Raw genomic sequence first — 15765 nt, 5'->3', positions numbered from 1 at the left:
GATCCCCTGCAGACATCCTGTAGAAGCCTGCAAACTCAGTTGCCGAGCACCTGAACGTTGTGGACTTCTGTGGAACGACGTTAGGTATCCCCTGGAACCTCTCCTAGCCCTCCTGACCTTTCCCAAGCTTTCTTTCCCTTCGAACCACCCCTGCACAGTCAAACCCTAATAAGAAACAAAATCATAATAACTCCAACCACTTAAGCAAAAATACAAAAACAATGTTCTTTTTAGTAGAAGTAGCTTAAATTCATGCATCTCATATCACTAGAAGTAATGGCATCATTTCTAGAAGTTTTCACTCCCACCATTGCATCATAGAGATTAGACTAGTCAGATTAGGGTTTACTAGGGTTTCCCTGTTTTGTTGGCTTTCAGTTCATTATTGCAAAGTAGGTTAATTTCCTTTGAGATAGCCTTCGTCCATCATTTAGAAAGCTTCTTCTGAGAGCATATAGAAGTTGGCTTGAGCCCTAGCGGACTTGTGCCAGCTGACCAAGTGACAGCTGCGACAAGAGCTAGTACTTGTGCATACAGCACCGTCACTTCCAAGTTTGTTACGAACTATCGGGTTGATAAAATTAGAGATAGGGAGCTCCAGGAGTTGTAGCATTATTGCTACAATACTGGAGCCCACCATCTTTTTGGCGCCATTGCTGGGGAAGCGTCAGAGTATTAGTAATTGTTGCTTTTCTTCTATTTTCTTACTCTTGCCTTCTGCTAAGTAGTTTATTTCATTTCCATTCTGCAAAAGTAGCATAGACATTTCCTGCTTTCATAGATTAGCATTTCCTGCTTTCATAGATTAGCATTTCAATTCTGCAATTTCATTCCTGCAAGCGTAGATTAGCCTTTCAATTCTGCAAGCGTAGACTAGTATTTCCATTCCAGCAATTTCATTTGAGCAAAGTAGATTAGTTCTTTCATGCTTTCAATTTAATTCTGCATCTTTATTTCAGTAAGATAGTTAGTTGTAGATCAATTTGTTTCAGTTTTGCAGGTACCAAAGAAAAAAAACAAAAGCAATCAAAAAAAAGTCTTTCCATTTCATGCCTCGTAGGAATCGAGATAAAACAAGCAAATTCTTACCCAACACCCCCACCACATCACTGAGTCACCCTTCTCTCTTCTTCGGTGACAGTGATCCAGAAGAACCTATAGGTGAACCTCTTGAGATATACGAAGATCCTATAGCAGAAGAAGAATTAGAGACCATCCCATCTGAAGCTATGGCTGACAATAGAAGAGAAGATGAGAGAATAGAAGGTGCCTTCCCCATCCGAGAGACCAATGGAGAGATGAAAATGAAGAACATTAGCCCCTCCGCTTTACCTCACTTCCATGGACTGACTACTGAAGATCCTGATACCTTCCTGTTTGAGTTTGTTGTCCTTTGTAGAACCTATGACTATACTGAAGATGAGCAGAAGCTGAAACTCTTCCCTTCAACTCTTAAGGATGCAGCATTACGCTGGTTCATGGGCTTACCTGGGAATAGTATCACTACTTGGGCTCAGATGTAGCAAGCTTTCAATACCAAGTACCGGGACTAATGTAGGTCTAAGGAAACCAAGGGAGAAATCTTTCGGATGACCATGGGAAATGATGAGTCCTTAGAGGATTATGAGGAGAGGTTCCAACTTAGCTATAAGCGGGCCAGGTGCACACTTGACCCTGAATCCCTCAAGTTGGTCCTGCTCCGAGGAGTCCCTGAAGACCTCTTAGATACCCTTCACATGTTAGCTGGGGGGGACATTTACCAACTGCCTTATGAGGACATCAAGACTGTGTTTAGAAACCACTCCAGGGCAGCTCGGAAATGAGGTAGAGGAAACCTCCTCTCAGCTGGTGTCCCTTTCTCCAAACATGAGTTTGCAAATCAATTGGAAGATCTTAAGAGTGAGGTGAGACAGACCATTGCAATGCAGCTGGACACATTCAGGATCCAGCAGAAGAAGGAAGAAGCTGAGAGAGCCTTGGCTATCTTCTGCCCTAGATGTACCAGGAGACACCCTAAGAACGAATGTCCATTGCATTCGGTTGAAGTGTGTTTCGTTTGTGAGGAGGACCATCCCACAAACCAATGTCCAACCTTACCTGGATTTAAAGCCATGTACCAAGGGATAGAAGCTCCCACTGAACCTCTCTATTACCTCAACCAAAGGAGGCCACAAGGACCTAGACCTTACCAGCAGGGGATGCAAGGGGCACCTCAAGCTTATTACAGCCCCAACCAATCGACTCCTATGCCTTCCTGGGGTCCCCCTGCTCATCCTTCCTGGTCTATGCCTCCTCCATGGTCTTATCCACCTCAGTACCCTACTCAACCCACTACTCATTCTTATCATTCACATACCCAGCCACAGCCTCAGTGGAATGCACCTCAGTCGGGATGGAGGCCCCAATACAACACTCCTCCTGCCATTTTGCCTCCACCACTAGTTCAACCTCAACCCTTACCTCCTGCTCCTCCGAGGCAACCTCAAATACCTACTCAACCGAACCCAAACCCCAACAATAGACAGGCCCAGCAGGTATACACTGGGGAAACATCATGCCCTACTTATGTTGTGGAGATCCAGGAGATCAATCTTCGATCTGGAAAGACTCTTCCAGATCGCCAACCTCCTCCCCCAGAGGATGAGGAAGATAAACAGGAAAGTGAACCAAAGGCTATTCCACCCTTTCCTGAGAGACTAACATCCACCACACAACCCAACCTAGAGGAGGAAGAGCTCCTGGGTGAGCTCAAGCAGTTGTGTGTGAAAATACCACTTCTCCAAGCCATCAAGGATGTGCCAATATACAACAAACTGGTTAAGGAAAAGTGTTTCAAACACCCAGGCAGGCGAAAGAGAGATGCTTCAACCATCAATGTCTTAGGACAACTGTCTGACCTTATGTTAGGACAAGTCATCTTCCCAAAGTATCTAGATCCTGGGAGTCCTGTAGTAGATGTCCACATCAATGGCATCATCATACCTCACACTTTGATTGATTTGGGGGCCGCCATTAATGTTATGACCAGGGATACCATGCTCAAACTCAATCTTCAGGGTTCCTTGAGGAAGACCTCGACAGTACTGCAACTTGCAGATCGCTCCACTGTGACTCCCGAAGGGATTGTGGAGGATTTCTTAGTCTCTGTCGATTCTTGGGAATACCCTGCAGATTTCTTGGTTCTGCAACCCAAGGCAAAGCTTACTGGATATCCTCTTATTTTGGGAAGGCCTTGGTTAGCCACTGCAGATGCTTACATAAGTTGTCGCGCAGGAAATATGACCATCAAAAATGGTCCTATGTCCAAGCAGCTAGTCCTATACCCTCCTGCCCAACCTTCTTTAGAGCATGACTTACCACTTTGGTTGGAGGAAGGAGAAGAGGATGAAGTGTACTCAGCACCTTTGTGCACCCTAGATACCACTAGAAGAGACCCCCCAACCGAGGATGACTTGATTGAGACCTTGCTCCAGAATCCACCTTCCAGTGCACTATCCTTAGAGAAATTGGTGGAGGATGCCCAAGCCAGCACCTTAGTGGATCTTTGTACAACCAACCCTGTCACTCCCAGAGTCAAGAATGTGGAGTTCGGCCCTGAGAGAACGTTAAAAATCAGCTCCTCCCTATCTCCTTCCTAGGAAAAGGAGCTGTGTAGCCTGTTGGCCAGTCACCTAGATGCTTTTGCTTGGAGCTATAAGGAGATGAAAGGAGTCCATCCCTCGGTCTGTACCCATCACATATACATCAAAGAGGGTTGTAAACCGGTTAGGCAACCTCAGAGGAGAATGAATCCAACCCTCAAGGACATTGTCAAGGAAGAATTGCAAAAACTGTTGGATGCTGGATTCATTTACCCCATCTCAGATAGTGAATGGGTGTCCCCTCTGGTGTTGGTTCCCAAGAAAAATGGGAAGTGGAGAATCTGTATGGACTACCGAGAACTGAACAAAGCTACCAAGAAAGACCAGTTCCCTCTACCTTTCATAGATCAAGTGTTGGATGGACTGGCAGGGAAGAAGTTCTTCTCTTTCCTGGATGGGTTTAGCGGGTACAACCAGATTCAAATCAGCCCGGAAGACCAAGATAAGACCACCTTCACTTGTCCTTGGGGTACCTTTTCCTACCGAGTTCTTCCCTTTGGGCTATGCAATGCTCCTGCTACCTTCCAGAGAGCTGTCTTGAGCATCTTCTCGGAGTTGGTCCATGATGCAGTGGAAATCTATATGGATGACTTCACTCCTTATGGGGCCAACTTCCAGGAAGCACTGTCCAATCTGGGAAAAGTCCTAACCAAATGCATTGAGATGAACCTGTCCCTTAGTCCTGAAAAATGTGAATTCCTGATGACTGAAGGGACCGTGCTAGGCCATACCATTTCTTGTCAAGGGTTACAAGTGGATCCTAACAAAATTGCTCTCATCAAGAAGGTTCCACCTCCTCAAAAGTAAAGGGATGTTCGGAGTTTCTTAGGATTAGAAGGGTATTACAGGAGATTCATTAAGGACTTCAGCAAGCTAGCCTCGCCATTGTTTGGCCTGTTGGCAAAAGATGTGGAGTTTAAGTGGACTGATGATTGTCAGAGGGCTTTGAATGAATTAAAGGACAAGTTGGTGTCAGCCCCAATCCTGAGAGGTCCAAACTGGGCCCTACCTTTCCACATCCACACTGATGCCTCGAACAAAGCCATAGGTGCAGCTTTAGGACAAGTTGAACAAAAACTTCCATATGCCATTTACTTTGTTAGTAAAAACTTGTCCAAAGCTGAGCTGAATTACACTGTAACTGAGAAAGAGTTTTTGGCTGTGGTCCATGCACTGAACAAGTTCCGACATTATATCACTGGCTATCAAACATTTGTACATACTGACCATGCTGCAATTAGATATTTAATGAATAAACCGGATGTGAATGCTCGTATTATTAGATGGTTACTTTTGTTGCAGCAGTTTGATTTGACCATTTTTGACAAACCAGGTAAAGAAAATGTTGTTGCTAACTTTTTCTCTAGATTGGATTTGTTTGCAGATGAGGATGGAACAGTGGATGACCAGATGCCTGATGAACATTTGTTTGCTATCTCAGCACTCTCTCCATGGTTTGCTGATATAGCAAACTACCTCGTTTCAGCATAGTTCCCTCTGCACCTATCTTCAAGAGGGAAGAGCAGAATCATCAGAAAAAGTGCCTCATTTACTTGGATCGGGGGCAATCTGTTCAAGCTTGGCCCCGATCAGATCTTAAGGTGTTGTGTAAGGGAGGAGGAAGTCTTTGATATCCTCCTCACCTGTCATGATGGGCCTTGTGGAGGACATTTTGCAGCAAAGAGAACTGCCTTCAAGATCCTGCAGGCAGGCTACTATTGGCCCACACTTCATCAAGATGTCAGAAGATATATCAGCCAATGTGACCAATGCCAAAGAATGGGGAAACTGACTCAAAGGGATGAGATGCCTCTCCAACCTCAAGTGACTCTTGAGCCATTTGAGAAGTGGGGTATGGACTTTGTGGGTCCAATCAACCCTCCTTCGAGGCAAAGGTCTTACATCATTGTGTGTACTGACTACCTGACAAAGTGGGCGGAGACTAAAGCAATCAAAGCAGCAACAGAAGAGAAGGTGGCCGAGTTCTTAAGAGAAAACATCTTCTACAAGTTTGGCTACCCAAGAGAGCTGGTCACCGATCAAGGGAGCCAGTTCACATTCAACCTAGTTGAAGATCTACTAGCTCATCACAAGATCAAGCATAGGACTTCCACCCCCTATCACCCTCAAGCAAATGGGCAGGTGGAAGTCACCAATAGAGCATTAGAAGGGATCTTGACTAAGGTGGTGAGCAGCAACAGAAAAGACTGGGCAGATCGCCTGGTTGAGGCCACATGGGCTTACAACACAACCTGGAGGACCACCACCGGCTTCACACCTTATGAGCTGGTCTATGAGAAGAAAGCTTTGCTGTCCATTGAGTTCGAGTACAACACTTTGAGGATGGCAGCTCAGCTAGATCTAGATCTCAGCCATGCACAACAAGAAAGGTTATTGCAGTTGAATGGACTGGATGAGCACCGAATGCAGGCCCTCCTTCACTCAGAAGTGGTTCAACTTCAGAGAAAGGTGTGGCATGACCAACATCTCCATGACAAGCAATTTCAGCCGGGAGATTGGGCCTTGTTGTATGACTCCAAATACAAATATTTCAAGGGGAAGTTGAGGACCAGATGGCTAGGACCATATGCAGTGGAAATATGTCATGACAATGGATCTGTTCTTATTCGGACCATTGATGAGGAAGCCATCCCCATGCTTGTCAATGGGCATCGACTGAAGATCTACAGGAAGCCTCTCTCAAGACAAGAGTTCATCAAAACTATGGAGAAATCAGTATTGGTCATAGAGAAGGGTTCTGCCTCTCCTTTGGGCATACCCTGAAAGATCTAAAAATAATAATAATAATAATAATAATAATAATAATAAAGATCCTTGGGTGAAAACCTTTCTGAGGTGCCCAAGGCAAGTGGTAGGGGTGAAAACCTCATTGAGGCGCCCCTATTGTCTTTCAAAAAAAAAAAAAAAAAGAGATTTGAAAAAAGATCCTTGAGTGAAAATTTCTCTGAGGCGCTTAAGGCAGATGGCAAGGGTGAAAACCTCAATGAGGCGCCCTGCTATCTTTCAAAAAAAAAAAAAAAGAAAGAAAAAAGAGAAAAAAAAGAAAAAAACAAGGTCAGCAAATTCATAATGTAAAATTGTATGCAGGTTGCAGGTGTTCTATGGAGGAGAGGAAGCCTCTCAACTCAAAGCCAAGGATCCTTATCATGCTGTCAGGAGACCTCACCAGCACCTCCTCCAAGAATACTCATTTTCTCCAAGGTATGTGCAATTTTATCACGGCTTGAGTCTTCTACAGGAAGACGCAGACTTTCTACAGGAAGATGCAGATTTTCTACAGGAAGGTGCAGACTCTCTACAGGAAACGCAACCTTTCTACAAGAAGCTCTGTATTTCTACAGGAAACTTCCTGTAGAAGTTCAGGACGGCCCAGAATCCATTTTATAAGGAGATCTAACGACTAAGGATCGGTTTGTACGCATGCAAGCTATTGTTATCTCCCTTGCACATTGTTGTCACCTCGTCCTGCCATCCTTGTCGACATGCAACGAAGTTACCTGCACCAGCAAAGCAGATCGATGAGTTCTCAGAAAAAGCAATTTAAAAAAAAAAAAACGCTGAGATCTCATACCATATCCATCTCAGTCATCCAGAAGCCCTGGGAGCGTGATCAGGAGGCCAGATCCTTCGTCGTGCAGCATGCACCCAAGGAGGAAGAACTGTTACAAGACATCCCACGGGAGTCCTGTAACAGTTAAGCCCGCTAGAGTGTATACTATTCACAGCGCTGGCCATATGCAATGAAAACGCGGACGCATGCAGCCAAGCATCAACTCCATCGTCGGCAGCCTGTAACGTGAACCTCCGGACCTGTGCAAATTCACCAGCAGCAGATAGATCCATTCATCATCGTCCAAAACTCGAAAAATCATGTTGCAGCCGCGCAGGTAAGTGTCTCAACCCTTTCTTTCGTCAGATTGCATGAATTTTACTTTGAATTGTTTGCAAAGTGTGAAGTGAATGGGTTGAGCGGCTGTATGGCCAGTTGACTGGCCACGTCGACCGGTTAATGGTCCAGTCAGATGTTTGGGTGGCGGCCGTGACAAAAGGAATGGGCAGCACACACGTGAGAACAATCCCCATCGGGAAAAACGGATTTAGCAGAAGAAACGGCGGCGGATCTGCTGGAGGGATGATGCGGTAGTAAGTGAACGCGCAGACAAATGATGGAACGACATCATCCAACGGTCCGGGGGGACAGCTCACCCCCGCGCCACGGATTCCGCCGATTCAAATCTAATCGGCTAGATTGCCCGCATGCATTTATCATTCACCGTTTGGAGCTCGAGTGAACATTCGGATCCCTCTGCAGTTCGAAACTCCGAGCCTTTGGCTATCAAAACGGCTGTGAAGCAACACCGAGAGCGCAGACCAACTGCATTCTTCCCCAGGAATCATGCGTTGCGCCTACAGGAAAGTTGCTCCTACAGGAAAACTGTTTCTACAGGAAGGCGGGTTCCTCACGTAAAAAGGTGGCAGATAAAAAGGTAACCCTGAACTCTCCATGCAATTGGTTTTTAAAGGTGGCAGGATCGTCGTCTACAGTCTGGTCGTAGAAAGTTGTTGCAAGTATTGTCTGTTGTGCATAGACTGTCGTTCTACAGGATGTAAGTGAATTAAACTGTGTTAAGGTCCTCAGGGATAAGTTTTGTGGATTATTTGCACGACGGAAGCGTAATTCTACGCTCTGTCCCAATAAGCTAAACTTCTTCCGCATTCGCCACCTCTAGCAATAGTTTTTATCATGCCGGGTGGGTTTATTAGACGGGAACCCACTGATTCATCAAAATTAAGAGAAACCCAGGAGGTGGTGGAGCTATTCACATGGGCGCAATGGATATCCTTTTGTGGCAAGTTGCAGGGTTATGACGACGAAGTGGCAGAAGAATTTTTACAAGCCTTGAGGCCGAAATCCAAAACACTGGCCACCGTGAACTTCAGGGGCCTAAGCCTCAAGCTCACCCCGCAATATATCAGTCGAATTACTGAACTTCCAATGGGTTTGCCATGGGATAAGGAAGAAAGGAAGTTGAGCCAGCAGGCAAAGAAAGAATTCTTTCCACCTGAGGAGGAATTCACGGAGGACAAAAATGGGGTGCGTAGAACCAGCTTGCTGCCACCATGGAATGAAGTTAGCCTGCAAATCATGAAGTATATAACCTGTGAAGGCCATTTTAGCATCGTGTACGGGTATCACTTTAGGTTGCTCACTGAATTGAGACACCAGATTGATCTTCCTGTAGAAAACAAACTGAGCATTCCTTATTTCTTGCTACAGTCTCTAATTGAGTGTGCCACAAAGTTAAAAGAAGGCATACCAGATCAGGTAGCCCACCATGGATTGATCAAACTTCTTGTGGAGGATGCGCTTCATTCATATAAGATTCCCCTCTCATGGGAAGCATTCATAAATTTGACAAGAGATGGAGACATAAGGATGTTGACTGAAGAAAGTGGTTCCTCCAGTAGTGAGGAAAAAGAAGCAGTGGCCACGGGAAAGAAAGAAACAGGCCAGAAAACCCCGACCATAGTGCAGAAGAAAGAACAAAGGGGGAAGCACGAGAAAAAGGATGACAAAGAAAAAGGTGACACACCCATCTTGTCAGCAAGAGAGAAAAGGTTGCAGAGCAAAACAGACAAAGCTGAGAAGGTCCACATCAGCACAAGTACCTCATCAGCACCCGCAACCAAACCAAAAAGCAAAATCCATGCAGCAAAGCAAGCCAAGGTGGTGACGCCTGTGTCTACAGGAAAGCAGAAACAGGCTTCTACAGGAAGCCCGAAAACAGAAAAAGGGTCTTCTACAGGAAGCCCGAAAATTATTGAAAAAGGGGCTTCTACAGGAAGCCCGAAAATTACCAAAACAGGGTCTTCTACAGGAAGCCCGAAATTGGCTAAAATAGGGTCTTCTACAGGAAGCCCTGAAAAGGTGAAACCTAAGGAGAAGAAAGCTGATATTTGTGAAAGGGAGGTAGCAGCTGTGCTGGCCGCCCTCAGCACGCCACCTAAGCCAAAAGAAAAGAGAAAGAGGGAGACCCCTCTATACTTTAAAGCTCGAAGAAGTGTTAGGATAAAGACGGGCAAGCCGCAGCCTTCATCCAGCAGCCCGATTGTCATTGAATATACCCCTACTTCTCCCAAGGAAAAGTCCCCCTCAAGGATAGCAGTCACCTATGAGAAGGGGAGCCCAAAGAAAACTAAGTGGCAAGAAAGGTTAGACCTGTTGACTGAAAAAGCTCGGCTACAGGAGGCTGAAAATGTTCTACAGGACACTCTGGCCCGGCTACAGGAAACAGAGAAGAGGGAAGGAGAAGGACCCTCATCACCACCAAGGGAGGGTGAGGTAGAGCCACTTAAAGAGGCAGAAAAAGAACATATACCAGAGCCCAGCCCTCAGCCTAGTCTGAGTTCATACTACACATTTTTAGAGGCGGGCAAAATCATACCGCAGAAATTTACTGTACCCCTGTTTTTTGCATTAGAGGAAGAAAGAGTCCGTACACACACGTGGATGAAGATCGCCAAGTCAAAGGGTGTGGTGGACATAGGTCCCTTACAAGAGCAACTCAAGGAGGTCAGGAGTGAATTAACCTTGGCTAAACATGTGGCTAATTGCCAAAGAGTGTACCTACAGGAAGAAAACCAGAAGCTAAGATTGCAGCTACAGGAGCTGAGGGTAGGGGCAGGTACATCCTCCAAAGACACCACAGAAGAAAAACAAGGCAAAAAGGAGCTGACCACCGGTCTTGAGGAGCCAATGACACTTCTACAGGAAGTAGAACAACAAGCACAAATTGAAGTGCAAGCTCTAAAAGAACAGCTGCAGCAAAAAGAAGCACAATTGGCCTGCATGGCCAGTTGGGCCATGGAGGCAATACAGTGCAGACAACCTGCAAAATTTTATGGTTTGTACTTGAAAGACCAATGGCTGCAGTTCCAAATAAATACCTTGGCACAAAGAGGTATTTCGCAGATCCAAGACCCACAGCAATTTTCTGAGTTGTGCAGTACTAGTTCGTCAGAAGATAAAGCCAAATTAGCAGAGTTCTACCTCCACAATCTGGCCTTGCCTAATGAAGTTTCCTGGGATCCCAATACTGCCTTGGGTGATATGCAATTGATGGCGTTCGCTTCATGGTTGAACCATGAGGATCAAAGAGCAGCTGAAGCAAAATCGGTCATGAACCGAGAATTGAACGAGCCATTGTTCATTCGAGCTGAACCAGAGGATCCAGTTGCACTCATCTCAGCACACCAACACTTGTCTATTGATCCCACAGCTTCCTTGAGATATATGGACCAACAGGCCCAAGCCATAGCTCATTTTGAAGACATGGAAAGACTGTTAGGAGAAAATGCTGCCCAAGCATGCACACGCAGATGGAATACATTGGCACACAGTTTGAAAATCTGAGAGTACCATACCCCAACTCGGATGAGGGAAGCTTTGGTAACGGTAGACCTTTACAAGAAATCCATGCAAAGCCTCCAGGCCAGCTGGATTGGCCTTAAACTCAGCCCACCACTGCTGCTAGGATTGACTGAAGGCAGCACAGAGGAGGATGACAGTGAACAATGGCAAGAGGTGAACAGGAAAGCTGGGTTTCATATCAGCAAGGAGGACACTACCAAAGAGGCTTGGGATGTAAGGGAAGCAGTAAAAGCAATGAAGGATGAAGATTTGGACTAAGTTGCTCAAGGATGAGCAAATATTTTAGCTGGGGGGTGATGATGAGCCCCAATTTTTGGTAACAATTTGGGCTCATTTGGCCTACTGACCTTGCTCAACCCTTCATCTTTTATCACTTATGCATTCATTTCTTGGTATATTCGTGTTATTTGTAGGAAGAAGGGCAGGCATTATATCTATGTGGCTAATACATGATGATTTCAGGTTTTTTGGCATTAAAGGGAGCAAAGACCACGCAGAAGGAGACAAGGAGACAGCAAAGGTGGCATTGCAGGTTTATAGGGAGGTTGTCTACAGCCTTAAATGACCTCCCTCGTGATCTCCACCCTAACTCCGAGCTCCAACAGCTCTCCCCACCGAGCTTAAAGGCAGCCAACGGGTTCTACAGGAACAGCAGTTTAACTTTCAGTTGGACAGCCAAGCTCCACGTATTGAGGAAGCCATCTGGATCCTCATCATGTATAAATATTAAGGTCGTAGCCTTTGATAGGAGCTTTTTGAACTTTTGAACTATTGTTGCAATTTCTAAGCACGAGCTACAGCTCGGTTTTTGCTTTTTGTAAGCCAGTTTTGGCATGATGTTAGACTCATGATTATTCAATAAAGGCAGGCAGCTTTGGATTCAATTCTGAGTTTTTAAGGGAGCTATACCTCTCAGGTTAGGGCCCAACCTGAGAGCAATAGACCTCCTCTTCCTTGTATTGTTACTTGTCTTTCCTTTCAGCACTTTATTCCTCTGTTTTGACATGCATTTAGAAATTACAGTCTGCTGATTTGATTTCGTTTATGTGATTGAGTAGGATTAGTTTACGGTTCAAGTGCTTTTGATTGCTTATATTAGAGTAGGAGGATCAGCATTCATTAGAGCTCCAAGAAAAGGTTGACAGTACACTCACTGTCATCTCTGTTTAGAGATTGGGGGTGTAGGCCGTACCAACCACCAAAAAAAACGCAGTCTTATACTTTCATTCAAGCTGCAACACAGTCATTTCAATTGTAGATCCATCCATGCATTCTGATCTTGAGCAGTACTTCTTCATTCCAACTCCATGCATGATTTTTCTCTGAAGTTTACATTGTTGTTCGTTGATTTAATAACACAGTTAGGATAGGATGATGAATTCTCGATTTTGTGCAGATTTGTTTCCTTTACACTGCGTTGCATCACTCTGTTATCTTCTTCTTCTTCTCAAACGCGCTAAAGCCACCTACCCAACCTCTGTTCAGCTTGTTTGCCTTCCAACACTTCTAATGTTCACGTAGCTCCATCTTCTTGGACTTTTCATTGCTTCCACCAACCAACTGTACCCACTCTTTCCTCATCTCATATCTCTGTCCCTGAGCCATCATAAGCTCCCTTTCCATCCTACCTACCTACCCATACAACTCCTCCACTCCTCCATCACCCAAAACTCCAACCACAGAACATCCTGTAGAAGTTAGCAGACTTCCTGTAGAAATCCCGAGCTTCCTGTAGGATCCCCTGCAGACATCCTGTAGAAGCCTGCAAACTCGGTTGCCGAGCACCTGAACGTTGTGGACTTCTGTGGAACGACGTTAGGGATCCCTTGGAACCTCTCCTAGCCCTCCTGACCTTTCCCAAGCTTTCTTTCCCTTCGAACCACCCCTGCACAGTCAAACCCTAATAAGAAACAAAATCATAATAACTCCAACCACTTAAGCAAAAATACAAAAACAATTTTCTTTTCAGTAGAAGTAGCTTAAATTCATGCATCTCATATCACTAGAAGTAATGGCATCATTTCTAGAAGTTTGCACTCCCACCATTGCATCATAGAGATTAGACTAGTCAGATTAGGGTTTACTAGGGTTTCCCTATTTTGTTGGCTTTCAGTTCATTATTGCAAAGTAGGTTAATTTCCTTTGAGATAGCCTTCGTCCATCATTTAGAAAGCTTCTTCTGAGAGCATATAGAAGTTGGCTTGAGCCCTAGCGGACTTGTGCCAGCTAACCAAGTGATAGCTGCGACAAGAGCTAGTACTTGTGCATACAGCACCGTCGCTTCCAAGTTTGTTACGAACTACCGGGTTGATAAAATTAGAGATAGGGAGCTCCAGGAGTTGTAGCATTATTGCTACAATACTGGAGCCCACCAATTATGAGGGTACAAAAAGGAACACCTTATTTATCCAATTGATAAATCTCAAACAAAAGGGTTCAATGGTGGAGCACATTGAGGACTTCCAAAAATTGAATATAAGGGTAAAAGATATTCTAGAGGAGCATAGGATTGATGTGTTCATATGGACTTTAAAGGATAACATCCAACATGAGGTCCACCTTTGTGTTATAGACATTTTTTGGCGTTGCAACCCCAAGCATAAAATGTCCATAAACCAAGGGCTCCTAAGTCCCTAAAAGTGTTGTTCTAACCCCTAAAGGAACAAGGTCAACTGATTACAGCTTCTCCCAGAAGTTCTCCATGAAAAACTACTCAGAACTGGTCAAAACTGGATCATTTCACTTGCTCCATGGCCAGGGTGCGATGCATCGCACCTTGTACACACGGGAAGTGCGTTGCATTTCAAAAATCCCTTCTATGGGGTGCGATGGACGGGAAAAGACAAGTGGCGGAGACAGTTTGCGAGGTGGATGATCATGGAATCTTCCAGAAACTTCTCCTGGGACACTTGCCTCTTAGAATCGCCCAAGGATGAGTAAGAGATCAATGAGATCTCCAAGTGGCATCAAGAACTATCAGAGAGAAGACACTAATCAAAAACCCAGAGCTGACTCACACCTCTGCAAATATCTATATATAGATCTCTCATCCCAGAGATCCAGAGGTTAGAGGCTGGAATTTTGCATATTGTAAGGAATTGTTGTTGGTTTCTTGAGACAGAACATCAGATTGTTGGTGATCTAAGCTTTGTATGAGGTGAAGAGGGGCTTCCTTATTGAGAGGATGATGCTGGGTCAGAACAACTGGTTGTAACTCCTCTTGGCTCTTTCTTGTTTATCAATAAAAGCTATTCAAGTTTTCCTCCATACTCTTGTGTAATTTATGTTTGCTGCATTTGTATGGTCAATTTACATTTGATCCTAGATTGTTTATGATTATAGATCCATGTTCTTGTATAGTGCTATGCTACTGTGATCTTACAGGTACTTTGTGAAGTTGGGCGTGCAAGGGAACAAGTAGCGAAAGACTATCAAGAAAGAGAGGAATCGAACGAGGAGATTAGCGCTAGACAGAGGTTGGTCTTCTTTGTTCTTCTCTATCTATACTTCATAAAGGAAAAACGAAAGTAGCTTTACTTTGTTTGTTTCTAAGGCAACTATCACACCTTAGTGGGATAAGCAATTCTGAGTAGACACTTTTCCCTGTAACAAAATGGCGACTCCGCTGGCGACGAATTAGTTTGTTTGTTTATCTTCCTTGCTGTCTATTTCATAAACCTACAGACGGAGCTTGAAGTTGAGCCAGGTAGCTTTCGAACTGCATTTGCTATGCAAATGCAAAGTAGATAAATGCTGCTTCAATGAATCTTCGGGATCTGTTTATGATTTAAACAAATGATTCACAAACTCTTTGATTGCCCCTTGTGGTAGCTCTTAGATCCTCCTTAGATCTAACCCTGATTGTTGCATTACTGATTACCATTTGCTCGGCCAAAACCCATGAACTGAACTGAAAACTGTGACCCAGAACCCAAGCAAAGTCTCGTCTCTGGCCCAGCGCAGGTACTGTTCTGAGAATCTGAAATTCAGCGCACTTCCCGAGTGTAGTAGGTGCGCTGCATTTCAAATTCCCTGTGTTACAGGTGCGCTGATCAGACTAGGCATTGTGCAGTTTTTGGTTTCTGTGATTCATTCTTTCCAGTTCTATTCATGAATTTTGCTGCCTGTCATCAGTATATCTCTGTTTGAAACCCCTTTTCCTTGTTGTTATTCCGCCTCCTTTGTACAAAAGAACTGTAAATGTTTTTGTGTGTTTGTTGAGTCATTTTCAGTTCTCCTTTGCAAAAAGTAACATAATCACACTGTCGTCCTTTGATTTGAAAGTGTCGCAAGTGTCGTTTTCAATCATAGGAAAGAGTTTGATTGCTGTAGATAGTCGATTATCCTGTTACTATTGTTTTTGATCTGAATTTGTAATTTTTCTAGTGTCGAAAACAAGTATTCATTTCCAAATCGTAAGGTGTTGTGATTGCCTCCATTTTTTATTTCGAAAAGAAACTTGTTGATAACTGTCGCTTGAAAAGTAATTCAGATTTTTGCATCAACTTTCTTTTTATCATTTACATACTAAGAAAGTCGAAAACAAATACATGCATGTGCATTTGCATTTAGATAGTCTGATTGGTTTGATTTAGGAAAGTGCATTTAGTGTGTGCTTTTTGCTTTTTGTGAAAGGATTTTGTCTTTCTTTCCTTAGTAGCTAGGATTTTC

The sequence above is a fragment of the Pinus tabuliformis genome, chromosome 5_1 (assembly GCF_031772625.1).
Source record: "Pinus tabuliformis cultivar Carrire ecotype Pingquan chromosome 5_1, CPIR1, whole genome shotgun sequence".
In the NCBI taxonomy this organism is placed as follows: domain Eukaryota; kingdom Viridiplantae; phylum Streptophyta; class Pinopsida; order Pinales; family Pinaceae; genus Pinus; species Pinus tabuliformis.
Note: the sequence above shows the minus strand (reverse complement) of the source record.